The sequence below is a fragment of the Neopelma chrysocephalum genome, unplaced genomic scaffold (assembly GCF_003984885.1).
Source record: "Neopelma chrysocephalum unplaced genomic scaffold, ASM398488v2 Primary Assembly neopelma1_75, whole genome shotgun sequence".
Classification (NCBI taxonomy): Eukaryota; Metazoa; Chordata; class Aves; order Passeriformes; family Pipridae; genus Neopelma; species Neopelma chrysocephalum.
In genome coordinates this window covers 5,490,816-5,515,367 of record NW_020897736.1, presented here as the reverse complement: position 1 = coordinate 5,515,367, position 24,552 = coordinate 5,490,816, and the positions used below count along the sequence as shown (strand labels likewise).

At 37.9% G+C, this 24,552-nt stretch overlaps 1 long non-coding RNA gene across 3 annotated transcripts; it reads right to left on the bottom strand.

The window, feature by feature from the left end:
- Positions 1 to 447: 447 nt before the first annotated feature.
- On the bottom strand, positions 448 to 24,546 carry LOC113969877. Of its 3 annotated transcripts, XR_003534965.1 has the most exons (7): positions 24,265 to 24,546; positions 23,993 to 24,105; positions 21,996 to 22,101; positions 4,120 to 4,254; positions 3,582 to 3,655; positions 1,086 to 1,169; positions 448 to 719 (listed from the first exon to the last, which is right to left on the bottom strand). It is a non-coding gene; the product is annotated as an uncharacterized LOC113969877 (long non-coding RNA). The 3 variants fall into 3 exon arrangements; XR_003534966.1 differs by lacking the exons at positions 448 to 719; positions 1,086 to 1,169; positions 3,582 to 3,655; positions 4,120 to 4,254 and adding exons at positions 13,250 to 15,081; positions 20,468 to 20,509 and having other exon boundaries at positions 24,265 to 24,544; XR_003534964.1 differs by lacking the exons at positions 448 to 719; positions 1,086 to 1,169; positions 3,582 to 3,655; positions 4,120 to 4,254 and adding an exon at positions 20,556 to 21,416 and having other exon boundaries at positions 24,265 to 24,539.
- Between the last annotated feature and the right edge of the window lie 6 nt (positions 24,547 to 24,552).

Genomic DNA, 24,552 nt, shown 5'->3' with positions numbered 1-24,552 from the left:
ATTAAATGTCTAGATATTCTCTTTACTGTTGCATTAACTTTTACTTTATTTTAGTATTAACAAAGTGCCATACTTAAAATTACTACTGAAGTACTGGATCAGTATTTGTGTACTTTGTACTGTGACAGAGAAGCAGTCTCAGCAGTCTCCTGTATAGGTTTAGCATATTTCTAACAAACTGTAATTTCTATTAACAGTTGAACAAGAAGAAAGCTATTCACCCACTTAATAATATGCAAATGTTTAATATTCTAAATATTAAGTGCTCTAAGTATCAGGGACTGAAAATACTGGTACATTCATTCATGTAGAATTGTTTTACTTCAGTGTCAACTGAGGAATGAATAACCTTTCATTTAGTTCACCTAAAACCCTTTTCTGCACTCCCTGGCTCTGCAGCCAGCTGCCTTTAGCAGAATGTGCCATGGTCCATCACTGAAATCCCACTTTAATCACATTTTAATTTCTGTTAACATCCATGATTTTTGTTGCATATTTCACACTATCTATGCTGACCTGATTGTTAGTAATTTTATATAGCTACTGTATTAGTAAGGTTTATGCTTCCTTACACTATTATAAACTCTGATTTTGTTTTTTATAAGAAAGTAGGATCCTTTTAGAGCACTTACATTTGCGTGAAGTCAGCAGAAGTTTGGAATGGGCAGAATGCAGGTTTGGGCTTTTGCTTTAGTAAACGTTAATTACGCAGGTATTTCCTGCAGAAGGAATTACTCTCTTAGAAACACAGAGCTGTATTTTGAGAGTCAGTATTTTTGTGAATTTCTTCACTATGCTTTTTTGCTTTCTTAATCAAAACGGGTGGTTTTTTTCTCAAAGTTCACTTATTGCTTTGGTTTTTTACCCCCAAAAGTACATCCCCAAGATTTTGATTTTCAATCTGGAATCCTACTGGGTTTAGAATTTCACTGAACTTCTGTGAAGTGTCCTGGCCAAGGAAGGCTTGCAGAACTGGGCACTTTTAAGTGCAGAAGTATTTTTAGTTGCAAATATTAAAAAAATGCACTCGCAGCTGTTCACACAGCAGTGATTGGAGTGGTTGGAGTCCTGGAGAATGCTGATACCTTGATGTGTTTTATGAGTGTACTGTAGCTGTGCTTCAGGCAGAAATTCTTCAGAAGAATGAAGAAAAAGAACACCAAGTGGAACTGTTTAAATTCAAAAAAAAAGGAGTTACTTTTTTTTTTTTCCAAAAGAGGCAGAAATAATACTGGTGTTCATATACATATATACAGCAATGGAAGTGTATTTTCATTTGGGTATATACTCTAATTCTGCTTTTATTACAATTATCTCAAGTAAATGTCATAACATAAGAATTACATAGCATATTCTTTTAGAATTGATTTTATGTCATTTTTTCATACTGCTTGTGAATATCAAGCTGTCAATTGCCCACATTGAAAAAAAAAATGAGTGTAGAAACACAGGCAAAACAAGATTTTCCAGGGGGCACAGAGAACATAATCTGCATATCTACTTCCTCAATGTCCTCCTCCATTCTTCATCTGCCCCATCTGAAAGGAGCACCAGCATTTCTGCAAAAATGTGTTCTACCAAAACCCACCCAACTTCGACAGCAACCTCGTTCTGCATCTGATTAATGGCCCACCAAGCCCAGCAGTTCTTCTCCTTGTAAAAGCCAGTATTGACTACAGGGTTTTGAAGCCAAGCAATTGATTTCAGCCTGTGAAGACCTCGCGACCTGAAGTTGGCAGTCTGCACGTAGTCTTAGAAAATCAGTTTCAAATTTTAGAGATTTAGGACATGGCAGTTGGTTCAGAGAAATTTGTTAACATCTGGATGCTTTACACAAACAAAAGTTTCAAGTTTAATTTTTTTTTACTTTTTTTTGTTTGATGTCTGCAGTATCTATTTGGAAGAAAGCATAACTGTCATGACTGTGCACTGACACTAATTAAAAACTTCCAATGAAGTGTGCATCAAACACGGCAGTTAAAGAAAATCTTCTGGTTTATTTGCTTTTGTTTAAGGAAGAACACATATAAAATAACTGAATCCTGTAAATAAAATAAAATTATAAATTAAGATAAAATATCACCCTTTTTCTTTTTCTCTATAGCCTCATGCATTCCTTTCAAACATGAAATAACTTCTGAAGGAAGGATGGCTGTGGTGAAAATCAATATTTTTCCTCTAGCTGAGCCTACTTCAGAGAAAAGTCAGATACTGCCTATGCCCTCTGCTTGCATCTAAAAATTTTAGGTTTCATTCCCTGTGGTAACTATCATAACTATACAGCTACTTCATACAGTATATATTGACTTTGTAAACTGTGGTTGTTCTCTGGTGCAGGGATCAGTATTCTGGACTGAGCATTCAAGTGTGGAAACAGGAAAAGTCTGACATGTTATTAGATGCGTCCTTACTCATGCTCTTTGTAAGATTTCCTACATATCCCTGGATAGAAAATCAATGGTTACGTATGAAGTATCTGTGGTTGCCTATTGGAAAGCAGCAATATGCTTCCTGAATTTGTGAAAGAAGCTTGGCTCTCTTATTTAGCAATGGAGGACTGCAAAAGACAAAAATGGAGGTGACATATAATAAGCCTTAGCTTTGCCAAGTTTATTGTGAGAAGCATCAAAAGACACAATGAGCAGGAAGTGAAGACCTTCATACAAACAGTTCCCTGCTAACTACAGCATTAAGATTTGCCTTTGAGCAGAGCAGAATCTACTGCTTCTGCACAACAAGACAAAGGTAATGAGGTAATATAACTGAAGCTTAAAGAAAAGTGACTGCAGACAAGAAGAGAATTAGAGAGGAGAAAGGTACTTATAGAGAAGAATTATTATTAAGTCTCAGAACTTAATATAAGCGATTTCTGGTGTTTGCAATATTCTAAGTTTAAAAAATCATTAAACAATATAATAATAATAATTTTTCAGTAGAATTCTATTTAGGAACAGGGCCTTGTATAATTATCAAATAAAAGATTATTTCCTGCTACGAAGAGCTTTCCCTCTAAGTGCCAGTCAAAAGTGTCAGACAAAAATATATTGCTAAGTGGTCAGTTGGTTATTTGTTTAAAGTTCTTAAACCAAACTGTGGTTTTAGCATCTGGAGGTGATCATATATCAACACTGAGCTCACGTTTGTCACAAGAGTTGGCAATTGCAGCTTTGCAAGACAAGGTCTACTCCTTCACATTTGTGAAAACAAAGAAGAGTATGTGCCCTTACAAGGTTGTAGTGCCTGGTTGAGGAGTCATATCCTACTAAATATGATAGGCCAGATCCTGCCCCTGGTTATGTGCCTTTGTCAACCCACTGACAACATTACCTACAAAATAATATAAAGTGACACAGGGATTAAGCATTTTTGCAGCTTAGAAAGTAGTGAGCTCACCTAAGAACATCCAGGCATTCTAGGCTTAAACTACTTATATCTTGCAGCTGCTAAATGTTCTTTCTGCAGAGTATACACATTACATAGCATGCAGGTGGCAGTCATATCCTATCACTATTGTATAAACAGTTTATTAAGCATACACGGTGTGACAGGGAAATGGAAGATAGCCAGGAATTTGATCTTACCTGGTGCTCTGTTGCTGCTGCTTCACGGTCTCTTGCCATGCTCAGAAGTCCTACGCTCTGTATTTGCTTCAGGCCTAGAGCGTCAAAGTGTATCAGTTCTTTTACAAAGCCACACAGCATCAGTATGACATGTGAAACTAGCCAGTTCTACAGCTCTTTACACTTCAAATGTTTTCATGATATTGAGCCTTACAAGAAAAATGTCAACCCGGCCTGATCTTTAAGCCTTTCACCATTGAATCAACACATGTGTGTCACAGATATTTAACAGTAACTGTAGAGATGGGTGAACGAGTTTGTGGAAAATCCTGACCCAACATGTGTTTGCCCCAAAAGCCCTCCCGACACTCTCTGAAGTTCCTGTCACATCAGTGGAGATCTTATTTCTTTATTACTCCTTGCTAATTTCCTGGTCATTGTGCTGTTTGCTCTTGATGCAGTAAAGCCACATCCATCATCATAACCAAGCCCTTTAGGTGAGTCTACACAGCTCGGTTATGAAACTTCCCTTTGGTAAAGTGAACAGGCAAATACCTACTGTAAGGAACGACAGTCGCTCTGTTGGAACAAGCAGGATGTTTCACATGCTGGAAGTGAAAAATATGCTTAAATACTCTGCTGAATTTTTCTTCTTATATAACAAGCCATTTTTTTCAAAGGAAGTAGATTAATTCTGAACAGGAGGCAGGGCGAGAGGTCAGGTGTTTTGGGAAGCATGGGCCATCAGTGTATTTGCTGGTTTACATTTCTCTACATTCTCTATTTTACCATTACGTGTCTCCCCTTTTCCACTACTTTTTTTTCAGGTTTACTTCCCTTTTATTCTCTGCTGCCCTCCTTGTTGTTCACACACTCTGTATCTGTAACGACTTTGCTCCATAACTTTGTCTTGTATAAAATTAATTTAGTACTTATCCATTATTTTGTGTTATTCTGCTTTAAATGTGTAGGTTCCACTGTCCAAGCAGAAGCAAATGACCTGTGTGAATGCTGGTGAGCACCTTGTTCTCTGTGCCTGACAGGGTATAAAGCCTGTCACTCTTAATTGCCACCACAGATGACCTTTCAGCCTGAGTTTTGAAGTTCAATCATGAGATATATGGTATTTTCCAAGCTATTTGCACATGTTTTAACTGAAGACTGTGTGTATGTGTATGTAGCCATGGGTCATTACACAAAGTGAAACCACCAGCTTGTGTGTCGTAGGCCACCAAACAGTCACCAGCTGATAATGACTCTCGGTTTTTACTAACCAGGGTCAAATTCATGCCAGTGACCTAGAAGAACAGGGCTCCATATCTCATTACTAACATTCTGAGCAGTCCTACAAACCACTGCATTTAGGTCTTTAGGTAAAAAACAAAATTAAAGAGAAAGATCAGGAAACTAAACCAGCTATTTCAGTAAAATACATGTGTGGTATATTACCACATTAAATGCCATCCAGAAAGCACAAAATTCTTCCACTCACAATCTGATAATGCATTCTTAGCATGCAGATACCTTCTTATACAGTACAGCTAAAAAACAAGGTATTAATATGATAGAGAAGCAGCTCCAGTCTGTAGAGGAATAGCAGACACAGAAATCCCTAAATAGTTATTTACTTGATACCCCTTAACTTTTCTGACCGAGTCACTCTGGTCTGTTCAGTAAATAAAAATATTCACAGAAGCCCCTCAAGTGCATTTTAACAGAAGAAAAGGCATTTCAAAATGTCCCTTAAGTCATACCAAGGTAAACTGTAAACTTTTAAAGAAATTTCTTTTTCTTAAATCCTAAGTCATTAATGAAGTGCATTTGCAAATATCAAAATAGGATCCCATTATCAAAAACTTAGGATTTTAAGTTCTTTCCCCTTCTTTCAAGTCCTTATGCAATCTTTTTGTTTTCAGTTTTGAGGTTATAAGTAACTGTTGTAAAGTTTTAGGATATTTAGACAGAAAGGACTCAAATCTGCAGGATACCCTTAATGTGATACTGATCCAACAAAAAAAATTGCAAATACATGCTTCAATTCAGTTAAACTGCTGATTGCCAGAATACATTTTGGGATTTAGTTCTAACAGATCTAGGAATTTGAGGTCTTTAAAGCCTAATTTAAATAAATGTATACACTCAGCCTTTAACTCTTCTTAAAATGATAAACAGTACAAAATCATTAACTCTAAGTTCTTTCCCACGTTGTCTGTACTACCATATAAAACATTTCTAATGTAAATGTCCTAATGTTGTCAAGGCAGTCATTAAAGTAGAACTCATAGCCCCTGGAACTGCAGTTATTCCATTCTTGTATTTTTTTAAATACTAAATCCTAAACTTGGGCTTAGTATGTAAGTACAGAAATTAATTTTTAATAATTTGTTTTGCTATAGATTGGAATCATTTGGTTTGTGAAGAGCACATTATTCAGCTCAGGCTTTTATATATATTCTCTCTGCAGCAGGCTATTAGCCACCTTCAATGCAAAAAATATGTTGAAATATTGTGTCCAAATTAGTTCATTTGCCTGAAAGGGAGTGGGAGGGGAATAGTGATAGTAAGAAAACTCTTTTGTGTATGTTGTTCCAGGCATGATAGCAGCCTTGCCAAATCCAGGTGTTCAAAAACCAGAAGACGGTTCCCCAAAACACAAAATTGGATCAAACATCACAAGATTAATATCTGTTTGTTTTTCTTTTGATTTACTTTATGGCTTCTGAGATTTAATTTTTAAATGAAAGCGGAGATTCTTACCTAACCACAGAATTTTGGAAGCTGAGAGTTAAAGAAAAAAAATCATACTGAAAACTTCATCTGCTCCTGCTTTTGCCCATCCTCTGTTGCTCGACAACTACACTGAAACTGTGAGGAAGGGACTCCACAGGCCATTTCACCAGAGCTGCAGCACCTGCATTCCCCAGCACACTGTGAACCTCTGGGCTGCCAGTTAATGTAGCAGTAAGTCTGCTTTGTGCTGGGGAAGTGATGCAAATGAAAATTAATGGCCCAGTGAGTCTGGTCCTGCACTGGAATCCAGTAGCAGCATCACCTCCACTTCTCTGTTGCACTAAACAGAGGCACATCTTCCTGCACTGAGAAACATGGTGGTGATTTACAGACACTGGAAACCGCCGGGAAAGGTGTCACTGGTGGTTGTAAAATGGTTTTCAACTTCAGTGAAGATTTTTTTCTTGGTTTTTCAAGAGGATCTACTTCTGTAACACAGAATTGTAGTAGATAGATTTGTGGAGTTCATCTCAGAAATTAGTTACTATAAATGCCCACAGCATGACACAGGTTACCCAAATAAATCCAGCTGGTGGTACAAGAAGACATTTCTAGGATGGCAGCCTTCTATCTGCAGTAATATAAACCAGACCCCATCACAAACTGCAAGGTTTTTCAGCTAAATTCAGGACATTCATACCCAATAAGTGTGAGCACTTGGGTTATTCAGACAGATTTCATTTGATCACTTCTCTGAAGGACCATCAGTGAACTCTGAATCTAAATTTCACACGTTTGAATGATTTTGCCTCTACATAAAGTAAGCTGAAGAGACAGATGCAGGAAGTCTCAGAGACTTCATGTGAACCCAATATATGCACCTTCAAGTTTGTGATCTGCCTATGATTATCTCTTAAAAAAGAAAAAATGGAAATTGAATAATGATTTTTTTTTCTTTTCAGAAGGAAAACAGGGGAACAGGCACATCTGGTGATCGGGGAACAACAAGAGTAAGACAGATTTCTGTTTGACATTTTTATCTTATGTAATACTGACTTTGCAAACAGCTTTACGATAGCAGACTTAAAATATGTTTTCTATTTATAATCAGGCTAATCAATTACTGTGTAAAGTAAACAGAAGTCTACTACTTCTATAAATTAATTACCCCCAAAAGTTTTCAATTTAAATGTAGTCAGTCAAATTTACCAGCAAGTTTTACCTGAGTTTTAAGGTAAGAGTATAAGTAATATACTCAAGCATGGGATGTTAAGTTACTGTGTTGATATTGAGGAGTTCAATGAGTATTTCCAAAACATTGTTTACAGAATGTGCATGGAAAAAAAAAACAATGTTGTGAGTCAAGTTTGTCACCACTGTTAACTCCACTGGCTGCAGTGGATTTATAGCAAGAATTTATATGATGCTGTGTTTAAATGGATTGGCCTGTTCCCTTTGGCATAACATTCCAAGATGGTGATCTTTTATGGAGCAAGAAGGTAAGAGCATTCAAACCTCAAATAAAATTCAGTTACATATCCTGTCTATTTGGAGGATAAATACATACCAGTTGAACAACCAGCACTTCATGCATGGTTCTCATTCAACAAAGAACTAAATGAAACAACTGAATTTATCAGTTTCTTCAAAAATCCTTTCCAAAGTGCAGCACATGGGGATCCCACTGCACATCTCCACAATGTCAAAACTCTCCCCTGGACACTGGTATAATTAGCTTTAGAGACTGTCCTAGTTTCAAAGTTATTTCCATGATACAAAGTGTGGAAGGAGAGGCAATGTGAATATGCTGACATAAGCAGGCCTCCCTGACCCATTCCTGGGACAGCATTATTTACAGTGTTTAGGAAACTATCTGATCTCTGAATCTGCTTGTCTAGTTCAGTCTAGTGAGTACACACCTAACAGTGCACTAGCCCAGTCTAGCACTCAGAAAGCATTACTGTTTCTAACCTGATCATCCCAAGCTTATGCAACTGTGTTTTCTGTCTTTCCCACTAACTTTTGAACCTATTGGCCAATCTCAAACAAATTCGATAGAAGATCCCAAAGATATCAAGTTCTACCCAGCTACATGAAAACTGATGACTAGATAGATGACTGGCCTCATTAAGAGAAAAACTGCAACGTGAACTTAAAAGTTCTGTTTTGTCTGGCTTCCCAGCTGGACAATCAACACACAAGCAGCCACAGGACATGCTGCCTCTTGCCCAAGTAGTAATTAGGTGCAGTGATGAGACCTCGGGATACTGTGTATGGACAGCAAGAGAGGACAAGAAAGCACAGGTGGAAGATTTGAGGTCCTGGATGGAAGAATCATAAGGCACATGAGAGGAGGCAGCTGATATTACTATCGTGGAACCTTACAGAGACATAAGATTAAAAGACAAAAGTGTAGGTGTTGAGGTATGACAACATTCTTCATCACCAGGAAGGTGTGTAGTTGGTGGTTATCAATAATGTGCGACTCTTCCTTTTTGATTTTCAAAAGAACATTTATCTGAGAATCTGATCTAGGTTAGATGCTCAGTCAGAAGTCATTGGCTCTATACTCAACTGCAGATTCTCTGAATTTCTTTGTTGCACATCACATGCAGAGGTGACATAAGTTACCTTCTAGATTATATAGATGCTTGAAGCTACAGTATATCACATATCAGAGTATATTAACAGATTCAAATAGGGACCACTTGGTGACCATGCAGTCATAATGCTCCATGATAATATATATGTAAATACCAAGGAACATGTTAGCTCTTCAGTAGTATGTGACTATATTGACTTACTAAGGTATATGTTATATAATCTAGCTACAGGAGTAACAAAAACAAAATTCACTCCTCAATTACTACAGCACTGTTATTCTTTACTCTGACAATTGTGCATAACCTCATTGTGACCTCCAGTTGGAAGTTTTCAGTGTGCTGAAGAAAACTGAAGAAAATGTGCAAAGATCACAAAGATGAAGTTACATTTTCAGTTGTTACCCTTTTTCATACAAAATTTCATTAAAATTCTTCCCAATAGAATAAGGAAAACTGTAGAACTGGATTCTTTTCTTTGCCAGGGTGCAGATGAACTCCAATGTATGGAGCATTGCCACCATAAGGGAACTGGTATTGATCATGCATAGGGTTTCTTCTGAAAATAATTCTACTGATTTTGAATGGGGCACCCAAGTACAAAAATGGGCCGTATCGTTTCTGAGTGCTCTTGAAAAACATTTTTGATACAAATGTTATGCTTTGGTAGACCCATATGCTATATGACTAAACAAGAGGAACACTTGTTTTATGATGCCTTAAAGAAGGCTATCATTACGCCATGCTCTCCATGTAAGAGGAAAGCAATGACTATACAAATACTTCAGTATATGGTAAGACAATAAAGGCAGGAGTTTTGATCTGCATCTCTGACTCATGTTCATGAATTCATTTACCTCAGTGGACTTATTTACCTCTGTCTTCAGACTAAAAACTATTCTCAGTGAAGGATTAATCTGCAAATGGTAAAATTTCCCCAAACTCGTGGCTGACAAAAGTCATTTTGTTGTCTGATATATATTAGGGTTGTTGTGAATGAAATCCCTCTCCCTATAATCATCAGAGGACTGGTGCTTCAGCTGGAGATCAACAGGCACTAGTGACACTGCTGGAAATGCTGAATATGAAAAGTTCTTATTCAAGGAGAATCAACACCTGGAGATACCTACTGGCTCTCTGGTTCTTTTGTATCCCCAGAACAGCACATTCTGCTCAGAGCTCTTGAGCAGGACTCTGGAATTAGCCCCTGATTAATTTATCCATCTCAGTATTTCTACTGGGCTCATCAACAAGATAACTTAAGAAGTGCTTAACTGCCTATTCAGTTGAGCATTATTATTGCCATCAGCATTTCTTGTGGATCTTTCAGTGAATTTACAATTAACCAGAGCACAGCTTGAATCCACAAAATCTTGGCATGTACCAATAGCAATGGGGGACAGGACTCTTCAGTTCAAAATCAACAGCATTAAAGAAGTATCCCTATAGTGCAGAAAAATCTGTATTTTCCCAGACCAAAACAAAAAGCATAACCTACCTCTTTCTTTTCTAGTCCCTTATATTATATCTCCTATACTTCCCTATAATAAAAATACTATCTGGGAACACTTTCCCTAACAAATAGCAGTGCCCTGAACAATCTTTACTACTATAAGTTCAATGCCTGTAATGAACTTGAGAAACTTAATCATGCTTAAACACTAGTGGCACTAGAACTGGTTTGCAGCAAAAGCATCTCCTTGAAAGTCTGGAGCACAGAACTGCCATTGAGCTCAGTAAGATTGACACTGTGTTTTAAGCAGAAAACTTTTGCATATGCATTGGAGAAAAATTGCCAGTCTATCCCACAGCTTATAAATTGTTTTCTTGAGAAAAGTTCAGCTCACACAATTAAATGTTTAAATTTGCAAGCTCTTTTCTAAACAGTATTCAAAAAATCATATTCTGACATATTTGCTCTTGGTGCTTCCTGATCCTTGAGTGTTATTTTTGATTCACAGCTGCAGATTTCATTTATGCAATCTCAGTGTTTTGGGCTTGCATTAATGAAATCTATTAGAAGCAATCACCTGTGGCTGTGTCTTTGGCTTTTCCACATCTTGTAGATTAGCAGCACGAAAGATAAAATACTGACACAGAACTACTAATCCAGGTGATTTTTGTCATAAAGCAAAAAGCACAGTCACAGAGCCTTTGGCCTCTTTCTCTGCAACGAATTCCTGTTGCTTTCTAGATTGTGACTATCGGGGCTTGTCAGGTCTCTCCCATGGATAAAATATTTGTACTGGTGTTTTGCCAGCTGGCAGTTCAAACCAACACAGCTCATTGCGAAAATGTTTTGCCCGGGTTTTAAAATCAGATCTAGGGTTAAACTAAAGATTGTACCAACTGTATGTCTTAAATCCATTCATTCCATCTGACCTGCAAGTACACATCTGCTGCATGTTAGCCTTACCCTGCCGTCTGACAGTGGCACACATTTGAATCCTCATCATTTTGATTAAAGACTTGGTTTTGTTAGGATGTCATGTACAGTATATCAAAGGAGATCAGTAACCAGTCTGAAAGTCAGATGACAAAGAAAACAATCAGCACATGCACAGTTAAGCAGAGTTTCATGAAAAGGAGGCTTAACATAATGAGTCATAATTTGGAAAAGTGTCTGTAAGTGGTCTCAGTACTCCAAACTCATAGTGGACAGTTTAGGATTTTAGAAATGGTTACTAAGTGCAGACAATCACAAGAGATGTGTTGTCATGGGCTCTGTGCTACTCTGAGTACAAATTGGTTATCTCAGACAATCAAACTGTACAACATTCAGACTTAAGACAGGCAAAGCGTAGTATATTTCAGAACATTTGGTAATAATTTTTTAAGTTTTGGAGATTTTTCCAGCTGTTCAGTAAATTAATGTAGAATAGGAAACTCTTTCCTTTAATCAATGGATAATGAAGAGCATTTGTTTTTGACTTGTAAGGATATCTAAAACACCAACTCTGTCTTTGTTTAGTAAAAATATGATTTTTTTGCCTACTACATTAAAAAAACCTGCTGGTTTCTGCCTTTCCTCTGATTTCTGGTTTAAACATTATAACCTATTATGTTTCCTGTTTGTGTTTATTAGTGTGTATATAAGTGCATCTGTGTCTGTGTGTCAAGACCATTATTAATCATAATAATGGCAGGGAAAAGAAAGAAAACTTCTAAGCTCACTGGAAGAGCAACAGTGTTCCAGTAAGTTCAAGGTCTGCTAGGATTAAGGTTTGGCTGATCTGAGCCACCTGTTCTTCAAGGGAATGCAAAAAGTTCCTGAAGAAGAGAGCAAGGATTAACTAGTCTTAGGAAAAGACAAGTCCAGATCTTTGCTGAGAAGAAATGGTCAGTGTTAGCTGCCAATCCTACCCAAACAAAGTTTAGGGCCTGCTGCTTGTAACATTTTCTTTGATGGTTACCTCTCTACAGGTCTTTGTGTGATATTTTAAAAGTAACATTATTTATGTGAGAGAGAGAGAGATTCTCAAGGTGTGCAGGAAAATTTGTTAGGAATCTTTCAGTTAACATTAAAACTGCATTATAAAATCCAATAAATTGTTTTTAAAACAGAAATCATGTTTTTTATGACCCACCAGTCCTTTTGTTTATATCACTTCAGGATTTCACAAGTGAGTAATTCATAATCACTTGAGCTGTCCAATGAGGGATCAGGCTCCCATCCAGTGTACATATGGCACTTGTGCCTTCAGGCTTAGGGTTTTAAAGCCTGTAAAGAAATGCAGTCAGGCAGAACGTGGACTACCTGTGACCGAGAAACATGTGCTCATTAAAGAACACCTCTGCAGGAGAGCAACAGCACAGCAGCTGGGGAAGCTGCAGCAGGGTGGATTTCCTTGGATCACCATGTTAAATGCATTTGGAAGGCAAAAGAGCAGCTTCTTGCACAAATAGAAAGATATTCCATGGACACACCTACTAAGTGGAAAATACTGATGTTGAACATATGATCAATGCATTTCCCAGGTTTCCTTTTAAAATCATCTGCGTTGTTTTAATGCACTTAAAGGCATCCTGTGTTGTATCTTCTGCACTGACACCACCTGAAAATTTTCCATGGTGTGCTAGTATTTGTGTGTGATCTTCAGCAGGAAGCTCTCCTTTGGTCTTCTAAGCCATGTGCTATTTATTATAGAACTAGGATAGGAGCTGATATTTTCCCAAGCAATTATGTGAATGGGGACCATGAGCCCTTTCAACTTCCAGTAAAACTCACCTGAAGCATTTAAGTATTTTGAAAATTTCAACAACCAAGTTCTGAAAGAGCTTTTGAAAGAGCATGATCACAATCCTGTAGTTAATCTTTATGAAATAAATATTTTTATTTCTTTTTGATACTCATTCCCTCTGTATCTTTACACCACGCTACAAGCAAAGATAACTGTTACTTACCAATCTGAGTTCATAAGGCTTTGTAAACACTAATTTACTAACAGAGTAAATAGTTTCACTGGGATTTCCTTGCCAAGACTGACCGAACATCTTCACAATCACAAGAAAATGTGGATTGCTATATTGGTGAGACCATCATATCATAGGTGATTTTGACTTGTCTTCCTTTTGTAGACTTCACTGCCCTAAAAAACACTCAAGTGTCTTATCAGACCAGAATCCACAGATTAATAGGATGGCTGTGGTAACTTATATTTTCTGTTAGTGCTTGTCTAAGCTCTGTTAAATCATTCTCTCCATCTTCAGTCACTGGATTAAACTTTGGAAAAAAGGTAGATTGCTCTTATTCAGCAAAGTTTTCTTTGCTGCACACTGCAAAGAGTTAACATGATCTTTATTGCAATGGACAGCATCAGAAATTATAATGCAGTTTAGGCTCTTATTGACTGTAACACAGGTACATTCATTAGCACTTTTTCCTTCCTCAAGTTTTTGTTTCTTCTTAGTGACCACAATCAATGTCTGGGACATCCCTCCAATATACTTCCTCTCCCAACACTGTTTTTTCAGGATTTTCCTTTTCCTTTCCCACACCATTTGACAGGTTTTGTAGAGAATATATTTTTACATATATTTTTAAATAGCACTGAAACTTATTAATGGCATTTTGCTGTATTAATACATAGATAAATCACACGTTTATAGTAATTATACTTATTTTGGACAATCTGCAGATGCAATAATATCAAACTTGTCTTCAGTTTCAATGGTGCACAGGAAATGTATGCTCATACTCCTTAGCTACCCTATGAGTTACTTTATTTACATCCATATAGTACCATGGCAGTACACATAACATCAAAAGCTTTCCCTCAAGAAGCAGTGCAGTGTAGTTCCATTTAAAAAATGAGGGGATGAATCAAGCCTCCCTCATTATTTCTGGGAGATTTGTCGCCTCTATTTCCATTAAAAGAACACTAGAACATGAAAATGAGCCTACTGAGTCACAGCAAGAGTCTCTGTATCCTACCTTCCACACCAATGGATGCCTAGGGAAGAGTAGCAATAAGACAAACTCTTCAGAACAACAACTCTCAGTGCTACTGATGTACTGCATCTGAGAGCAAATCTTTGCTTAATTCCTTTTCCAGTGAGCATTGACATTTAATCTTCTGTTTTCTTCCAGTTTCTACACTTTCACACTTTTTCACTTCAGCAAACTTTAAAGTGTTTTAGGAAATTAGGTTCCTACAACAACAAAAGTGCATCTTTACCATTAACAAAGCAGACTGACACTGGCAGAAAGAATTTTGTAAACACAAAATGAACTCCACAGCATTGTGAGATAATATGCACCTATAAAATGCACTTTTACAATTTTCTCTCTTTTGTCTCACTTAGGAAAAACGCAAAACATTTCAGCAGCAAGTTTATGGAAGCCCTGTTACAACAAGAGACCTTCAAAGGTACGTGCTAATTCTCGTACCTGGTGCTCAGCCAGCAGATGGGGCTATTAAAGTCACATGAATGAAACAGAGGAACGGTGTAATTTGCAAAATTAATGAAACTCTCTAAGTAACAAAGGTCAGAATAAAGTATACTTTGCAGCTTAGAAGAGATCTGGATGCATTCAATAATACAATAATTTACTGTATTTTTTTCAAATATGTCCATGTGCTGGAGAGAGAACTAAAGGTATTGCACATACTAATTTCTTTTGTATGGATGGAATTTTATAGCTTGTGAAGATGCCCGTTTATACCAGTGTGACACTTTTCAAGTCAGATCTACAAAAAAGAAAAAAAAAAAGTAAAAGTGTCATGACTGCACACCAAGTATTAAACCAGTATAATTTCAGTGTTTTGAATTGCCATGGGAATAGCTGAGTTCCCATCAAGTTAAGTCTTGCATAGGTAGCAGTCATGCTTCTCTTTTCCTAATGGTGCTACCATCACTCCCTTCCCTGTTGACTATTGTTCAGGTATAATTATAATGTGCCTGCAGAAATCCCATTAAATGTCTCGCTTTTGTTTGTAAATTATATGTATCGTAAGGTTTATGAACTGATTTGCGTGTTAAAAATTCACAGAAGAATTCCAAGTAAAGAGCTTTGGAACACTATTTTTCAGCAAATGAAAATAGCCAGAGTAGACACCATGTCAGTATTTTAAAATGGAGATTTGGGCCTTTTTCTCCAGCTCAGCTGAACCTGCCTTTCAAATATTACAAAGGACAATTGGGCATTGCCTAAAGGCTGTCTGTTTGCAAGCAACACGGCCAGTGAGCAATTTATTTATTAAGGGCACAGCAGACATGTCATTCAGCTGCACATTTTGCCCAAATCTAAACCCAAAGATGCTGTTGCAGACCTTGCAGTTCTCGAATTGCTCCTCATCCTACCAAAATATATTACTGAAGTACACTTTTGTTATCAGAATTGATCTGAAAAGTGATATAAGCAGAACGAGATTTCTTGTTTAAAAATAAAAGTTCATCTGCTCAGAGATCTGGAATCACATAGGATCCTGGAGAAAATACATTAAAATGAAAGCAGTGAAGGTGAAATGAAGGGACATATTTCATAAGGTACGAGGTCACCCTGCTGTCTCAGCAATCTTGTCTGTCTCTTTTTATCACTGAATTTAGGTATTAGTTTTCCACATATCTTATGTCTGGAAGGTTAGGATTGATACTTGCTGAAGGGTTTAGGGTCCACCAAGCATTCAGACTGCCCAGCTGTGCAGTAGTCTGCAGTTGAGGTCTGTACTTTTATAAAATGTAAGCTATCAAAACTGTTACCTTGTTTCTTAAAGGGCAAGGAATACACATGAGAATTTTCAACCCTGCATCTAATGTTTTCCTTCATGTGAGTTTTGAAACAGTTGGCTTTTATACATCAATTAGTTTTTGTATATTTAGATGGACTGAGATGGAGAATTAGGTCCAATAAATCTGGAATTAGCACACTATTAGACATTAAACCAAACCCTGGCTTTACTGCAGTGCTCTACATTTTACCTCATTCTAGAGCTGAGAAACATGGAAATGCTAGCACTGGTACATCAAAGCATTGGAAAAATTTAATCAACGGCACCTTCAAGCTATTATGCATATCAAGTGGCAAGATAAAATCACGAATAACAAAGTTCTGCAAAGTGGTTGCACAAACAGTGTTGAAGCAATCTTATAAAAGCGTTCTGCTGGACTGGACATGTCCTCTGCATGGAGGACACCAAGCTCCCAAAGGAAAAAACGTGTAGTAAACTTTTAATGTGTGAAAGATCAAGAGACCGACCGAGGCAGAAGTAAAAAGATGCCCTGGAAAAAAAGAAAAACGAACCTCACCCATTGTGACACAGGTAGCAACACATGTGGCAAACAAAACGTGTTGGCGAGGCCCATTACCATCTGCTGCAGAAAGCTTGGAAGAAAGACATGCAAGCCAAGAGGAGAAGAGGGTAACTGGCAAGCAGAGAGAGTGTGAGAGTGGGAGCACGTGCAGAGAAGCTGCAGAACCAGCCAGCGAAAATGATCCCAGCGTACGGAAGTTGATGTCACGCAAACTCGTGCTGATTTCGACTTCGGAACAACAGGCATCAACCAATGATGACAAATTCACATTTGGACCTTCACGCCAACCCTTAACCTGTGGTGCAGCAGCTAATGTTATTCTTGGAGCTAGACAGAGTCTTGCCTAAACAGCAGTAACCTAAAAGAGTGTGTTCACTTTAGCTCCATTAAAAAATGTGGGTGGGGTGAAATACATGGGAAAGAAGCAATCATGAAAACAATCCATAAGGAAGTTCATTTCATGCTTCTAAAAGGGTTTGGCAATAAGCAATTGGGGATTTTTGATTAGGGAAGGGTCCTTGCTCTAAAAAAAAGAGAGAGATCGTTTATATGGTAGATTTGAGAGAGAAAGGGTTCAAAGGCAGCCATTTTTATAAAAGAAATCTTCTATTATTTGTATTTTCTCCTTTTCCCCTGGCAGTGTCTGCTCTAATTCTTTGTTACTGAGCTTAGGAGACTCTTACTTTCACAGGAGACATGAAAGAAGGACATTAAGTTCACGTCACATCTATGAACATGTTGCCATGTCAACAGGCAGTACTTTGTGGCTTAATTATTGATTGACTCATGTTCCTTTAGGACATAACACAAGCAATAACAGCACACTGAGCAGCTTTTCTAACTTAGATACCTCTTTATGACATATAAGAGGTGTGGCACTTCCAATCTAGGCACGAGTAAGCTCTATACTGGAGCTTTAGCATAAAAGACCCTACCACAGTCACCTTGCATAAAGAATATGGTGGTCTCCAACATACATAATTATATTAATCACATGGATAAAGAACTAGGATTAGAGCCTCTGTCGTTAAGATAAAAATTCCTCAGCCTGCACAACCTCAGCTAAAGAAGATCTTTTTTAGGTAATGCATGGATTAGTTCCTACAATCACTCAGTCATTCAACAAGTTAGACACAGCAACCAGAACAAGTTATTTACAGGCACAAGCTGTGGAGTAAGAGAAGGTAAGAATTTACAGTACATTATGTAACCCATGGTGGCTATTCATGCTCTGTGTTCCTGTGGTGAGTACAAGGTTGATTAGCCCACTTTCATTGAGCAGCAAATGACCTCAACTTACCTTATGTTTACCAAGATATAAGAGCATGTACCCTAATTATTAACCATGCAGTACCAAATACTACAAACTACCACCCTAACTTGCCTCACAGGAATCTGTTCCCACAGCTACATTCCAGTTAATTGTCTATATGCACAAAGCAAGGGACTGTGAGCAGGCAGAGAGGAGCACTGAGTAGCTCCGAGAACTCTCAGTAAAGTTTGAGGAAGATAAGCAGAATGGGAAGAGAGAAGCCATATTTTTTAACATGACAGATCTGAATCTGATCCCTTTTGTAGCTGGGTAAATCAGGATTATCTATGGCTGGAGTCTTATGAAGTCTCCTTTGCAAGGGTAAATTCGGATCTTGTATCTGAAGTGTGGATTCTTAGGCACTCAAAAACAAAGAGAAGGGCAGGGTCTCGTTTTTTGAAAGAGGGCATTTAAACTAGGCAAAAGGTAAGTAGGAATGAAAGATGGATCTCTAGTCCTAAAAGAGAATTTTAATTTTTTTTACAGTATAGGCAATTCCTTTGGAAATACCACTTAAGATTTTAAGCTTAGTATTCTGGGAAGTGGATGCACAGAAAGAGCATCTTGGAACATCCTTCTGATATGTGTGGTCATGTCCACATCTTGCAAAGTTTGATATTTCAACCCCAAGTTGTAGACATAGCAGTGCTCACACTCAATTTGTCACTGCTGTACTATTTCTATATGCTGTGGGCCAAAGTAAGTGCTCTTTGCTGCTTAGTTCTTTTACTGTAACATATAGAAATAACAAAGATATGAATTTAATTTAGAAAGTTACATTTGCACCAAGCAAATTTAAATTAGAAGTGTTGACCTTTTTTTCAATTTTTTTTTCATCATGGAGAGATAATTCTTCTAAATTACATTTCTTACAGAGTTATGCTGAAACATACATAAGGTATGCTTTTACAATAAAGTTTAAATTTCTTTTCTGGTTTGAATGTATATTTACTTGGAGATACATTTCACATTTGTTGGGCTGGAAATATTTGTTTTTCAGCATTTCACTGTTCTTTGGAATTTACTGTTGTTTCCTGTGAAGTATCATCTCCAAATCAGAAATCCCATCTCATGACTAAGAAAACACATTCACTCAACAGATCTATTGATTTTACTCTGGCTGGGATCAAGCCTGTCCAGGCCTCAGAACCTCCTCTGTGTCATCAGGAAAATCACACTTCCCTTCTCCTTGTGTTCTACAGTGTCTAGATGGCTGCTGGGACACTCTCCACAAACACAGTGCTCAGCACATTGGGATCACAAACCGTGTTAGAGCTTCTCAGTGCAAAAATGAATAATAATGAGCCTGGTTTAGTTTCACAAGAGCACATCCATCCAAGCCATTTATGCAAACAAGTTACCTCGATTCACAGAAGTGCTGCAGCCTTGCAAATTCTCCTTCCCCAGTCTGTAAAAATGACACTTTTAGCTCCTCATTGTTCTTGCTTAGAGCTACTTTTCAATTTAATGAGCAAACTCTTCTCTTGCCCCTTAACTCCCCTCTTTTTAAGCATTAATCTCTTGAGGAAAACATTGTCAAATGACTTCTGAAAATCTAAAAATATAATGTCCATGCTACACCCTATCTTGGCAGTGTTATCTTCAAAGAGTTCCAGAAGGCTAGTGAAGCATGACTTCTTTTTTTTCCTAAACCATGTGTACACAACTAATCAGGCTGAAGGATGCTTTTACTAGGTACTCCTTCTCCTAATCTGTTAAAATTCTTTCAAATGTCATTCCTACTGATGAAATTAGCCTAACTGGTCTGTAATTCCACATGTTAAGATCTTTATTAAAGAAATCTCAAAGTGAAAGAAAATAATGATACAGAAGAGCATATAATTTGTGAGGGCTTGACATACACTGCTTGTGGAGCTGTAATAGAGTCAGAAAAGTCCTCATTTGCCTCAAAAAGTGTTACATGATTTGTCATGATGACTCAAACTTACTTTCCTCTTTTAAAACACTGGAGGTACACTGACCAATGGCCAGCTCTGAAGGAGCCCTTTGACTGCCTGAGCAGAGAGGGGCCCACAAGGAGTCTCAGTTGTTTTATATAACCAGAAGAACACAAAATTCCAGAGTACTTTTTTCTTGCTACGCTTGTTCCAGAGATGGCCAGTAGAAAGGAACAGAGCCATGGACCTGTTGCCCACAAAACTGATCATACAGTCAGCAGCTTACATGCAAAATGCCTCCTGCTACTTTGTCTGAATTGATACATATTGGCACTACCCCAAATTAATATCTTTGAAAAGCATATATAAATACATCTTAATAAAAAGTAGCATTCATTAAAATTCTTTGTTATGCCACCTTTTTTCTGCACTTTATACAGTCCATGGTATGATGCACCATTTCAACTGCCAACTACTGAGTGACAAACCAGGAATTCACTGTTTCAAGGGTTCCTGATTTCACCATTGCACTCACATTTTTGGCCCCACAGAGGGAAGAATCTCTCAGCTGGTTTCAGACAGAGCCTCTGTAGCTGGCATGGCATTACTGACCCACTGTCTAGTTGAATGATAACATAACCTTGCACATTCACCCTGTAATAAAGGTACAGGAGGAAACCAGATGAACCAGAGGTGAAACAGCACCATATCATTTTCAGCAGTATGATTAGATTGTTTATTTCTTTACAGCTGGACATGTATCCTTCTTATCTACTAGCTGTGGTGAGCCAAAATGCCAAAAGCTTAAAACATAGCTGTATGAGGTCACCGTGGCATTAGTCAAATATTTTACTAAAGAAAAAGAAAAAGATGCTGTTCATTCTATTGAATTTATATACTGACACATGATAAAAATCCTACCTCTACCAAAGATTCATGCAGGGAGATTCTTCAGTGGCTCAGCAAAAATGTCCAGCTGGTATGGATCACTTGATTTTTTTTCCCAGTGGTTAGAACCGTCATTCTTCTTAAACACATTTTCCAAAGATTTTAGAATGCATATAATTTACAAGCTTTGTTTATCAAATGCTGTGGCTAAAGTTTATTATAAGGTTACAATACAGTAATTATTACATGACAAGGCTAACTGATTCACAACAGAACTACCCCTGTTCCTTTCATTCTTTTGGTAAGTATAACTCTTCTTTTTTTTCTAACGCAGTTCTAAACAAATTATGGGCCAATGTTGCTTCTCCCATATGTAGTACCTAGTAGCATCTGAGTGACTATGATGAAGTCATCACAGCTGAAGAACAGAAAACAACCTGAAGATGAAGAGAGTCAGAAAATAATCTGATCCAGGGTCCAGAACATCTCCTGGGCTGCTGGGGTCTGCAGTGGCAGTGTATTAATGGATTACACACAAGAGTGAGAATAAAAGGCAATGATCTTGGTTGAAGTTGGAACAATATAAGCTAATGAAACCTCTGGCCTTAAGTTTCATAGGTCTATGTGGTTTTACTTCAAAGTTGTATTTAGTCTTACTTAAGGTTCAAAGATCCTGAAAAAAAAAAGAATACTCTATCCAGGTTTGTAGTTAGTATTGTGTAATATGAATGAAAAAAGTTGCAAGTAACTCTCGACAAAACTTTTTATGAGTACAGTTCCTCACATTTCTTTCTCAGCCAAATGAACCCTAAAGTATGGTTATGTATTTGAAATTGAGTGTTAAGCACTCCATTAGGCCCAGCCATTCTCTCAAATACTTTTAAATGGGCTTTCCCTGGCTTATCAATTACTGATTTAACAGTCAATTCGTTTACTTGTGCAAGTCTCTGGGTGTATGACCATGTTATATCAACAGCTGTAACTGCTGCCTGTGGATATTATCTTGGACAAAATGGATGACTCAGTGCATCTTCTCACAAGAATTTGAGGTGTGGTCACCTACTTCAGTATGTTTCTGTCTGGAATAGCAACCTTGAATGACATGCAGCATAAAAGAACAACTTGTGTAAAGCTTTTGCTCTTTCTGACAATTCTTTAACATTCCAAATACTCAGGATGTCCTTCACCATTTAATTCTGACCAATAATGTCAGTTAGGAAATGATAACTTTTCAGGAATACAATTTACTCACAGTTCTCCTTAGGAAAAAAATTCCTCCTTCAGCATTGTTCTTCCCACTCAGTTAGCTAGACTGAACTCCTTCAAGCCAGAATTGCTTGCCTTCTTTTCCAGCTGCCCTAGAAAAGTTATGGGAGAGATATCACCCTCCCATTCTTCTTACATTTCTTCATAATGAATGACAAGATTTGAATAATGCCAGGATGACCCACTATATGGATCCTGGTAGTACAACCCAGTGTATTGAACCAAATACCCTAATGTGATTAAGAATCACAACGTGGATTGTTGATTTTTGTTTGTTTGTTTGTTTGGAGGGGGTTCAGAAATCCATTCCTGGGGTTCTGAACTGTCAACCGTGAGCAATGGGAAAACAAAAGCCAATTCAATACAATGTTTTTGAAAACCTTTAAAGAAAGTTTCCAAAACTGGTCTGCAACTCTGAGTATCCTCTACTAATCAATTCTGGCTAACCAAGCTTGCAGAAGTAGACCCATTGCCTTGGCTTCACTCTGTCTCTTTTTATTGATCAGGCTCCTTTGAAAACTAGAAAGAACACACCTGGAGATTACAGCTCTGGCTACACCTCAGAGAGAGCTCTCCAGTGAGAAGATGGTGGTTGCTAGGACACACCTCTCTATTTTAATATATGCATGTTTCAAAGTGAACAGAAGTGCTCATAACATATTTGCATTCCCAAATATTCACACTGATTTTGGAGTATGAGCATTCTACAAAACACTGGGGAAAAAAATGCAAGTATGCATCTCAACCATCCCATTTTCATTTACTTTTTTGTGGACTAACATCCATAGGCAGCCCCAGTCTTGAATTCAGACTCTCCCTGTTGTAGAGGCTGACTCTTTACCCCAGGGTTTAACATAACACTGCACCATAAAGGAAACACTAGTTCACATTCCAGCCCTTTCACTAAATGGAATGGAAACTGTATACACTCATTCCAGGTATAAAATTAATCTCTTCCTAGTGCTCACTGGCCTATTAGCTTGGCAGCCTTTCAGCACTATGCTTTTAGAGCATTGACACGTTTGAAAGAAGAAAATAATGAGTCTTTAAACTCCTGTTTATAGAATTGAAAATTCTTTGATTCTGTTTCAAAATCATGATGATCATGACATAAAACAGGAGAGTTGTGTGTAAAATGAGTTGTATGCAAGACCTCTGTTATTCACATGCATGTTAAACCTTCTGAGTATGAAAAGACCTGTTTACTTGAAGAAGAAACACTATGGCTTAATGAACGTCACTATTTTGGTAATATGCTACACGTTTACAAAAGATCAACTTCAGAGACTTTTTCTGATGTGTATTTCCCACTTTTTTTTTGCAAGACCAAATAAAGAATAGTACTAAGTTCACTTGTGCCATTAGATCAGTATGACTTTTTTCCCCCCAAAGCTGCTTCCTTTCTGAATAGTTATAACAACACCTGGCATTAAAGAATTTCAGCGCAGATATTATACCCAACAAAAACCTCCTATTACATCCTCAGATTACTTGCTGTAATATGCTTCATTTATTTACTTATTTGAACATTTTGTCTGATTAGTAAGTTTATTCTGTACAGTTTCTTATGTGATTATCTGTGGACGGTTGACTTTACTCACTGTTTTCACTAAGACAATGAGATTGCAAAGGGCATAAAGTGATAAAAGGTTTTAAGGTCTGTACATCATACTAGCATCTAACTATATTTTTATGTTGCTATACAAAATAATATACAGTGGTCCTTATTAAGTACATATTATTTAATATGTAATAGAATTGTAAAGGTGTAACCACATCTGTTCACACTGATCTTCCAGAACTGTATAACTGAACTTCTTATCCTAGTTAAAAAGACACTAGTTATTTTGGCAAAAAGGTGCTATGATATTTTTTCCCTATGTTTTGTGTATATAGTATGGACAAATATATTCTGTATATGCCACACAATGAACATGCAACAGTCTCTTTTTTTATATGCATAATGATCCATAGGATCCATACCTTTGAGTCACTATTTCTAAATAAGTGTATCTTCTTAAGAAGATAAAAGAATTCAGACAAGTCCATTTTCTGTTTCTCAAAACACTGGTAGCTCCTCTTAGCTGTGGAAGCCTCTAGAAAAAGAGAAGGAAAAGGTTAATTGTCTTGTCACTTGCCCAAGTTTTACACTGCTGTGGGATCACTTCCACTTTACACGGTCTCAGAAGCCCAATTCAGACTTTTCACTAAACTCTTCCCATGCAGATGCACTGACAGCAAAGGCCATCTCTTACCAGAGGGGCCCGAGCACGTTCCCTCAGTGGGCGCGGGGCTCTGCGAAGCCGCCCCCCAGGTACCATTCCCCGCCAGAGACTTCGCTCCCCATCGCAGCTGAGCCGTGGCCTTCTCCAAGCCTGGAGCTTCCAAGTCCGAAGCGGCTCCCAGAGCCTGGCGAGGGCACCCCCGGGCCCGGCCTCAGCCCCCCGGGCCCGCTGAGGGGCAGCTCGTGGCCCAGAGGCCGCCACCGGGCGCTGCGGCCCGAGCTGAGGGGGCTGCAAAGCGCGCCCAGGTGCGGCAGGTGG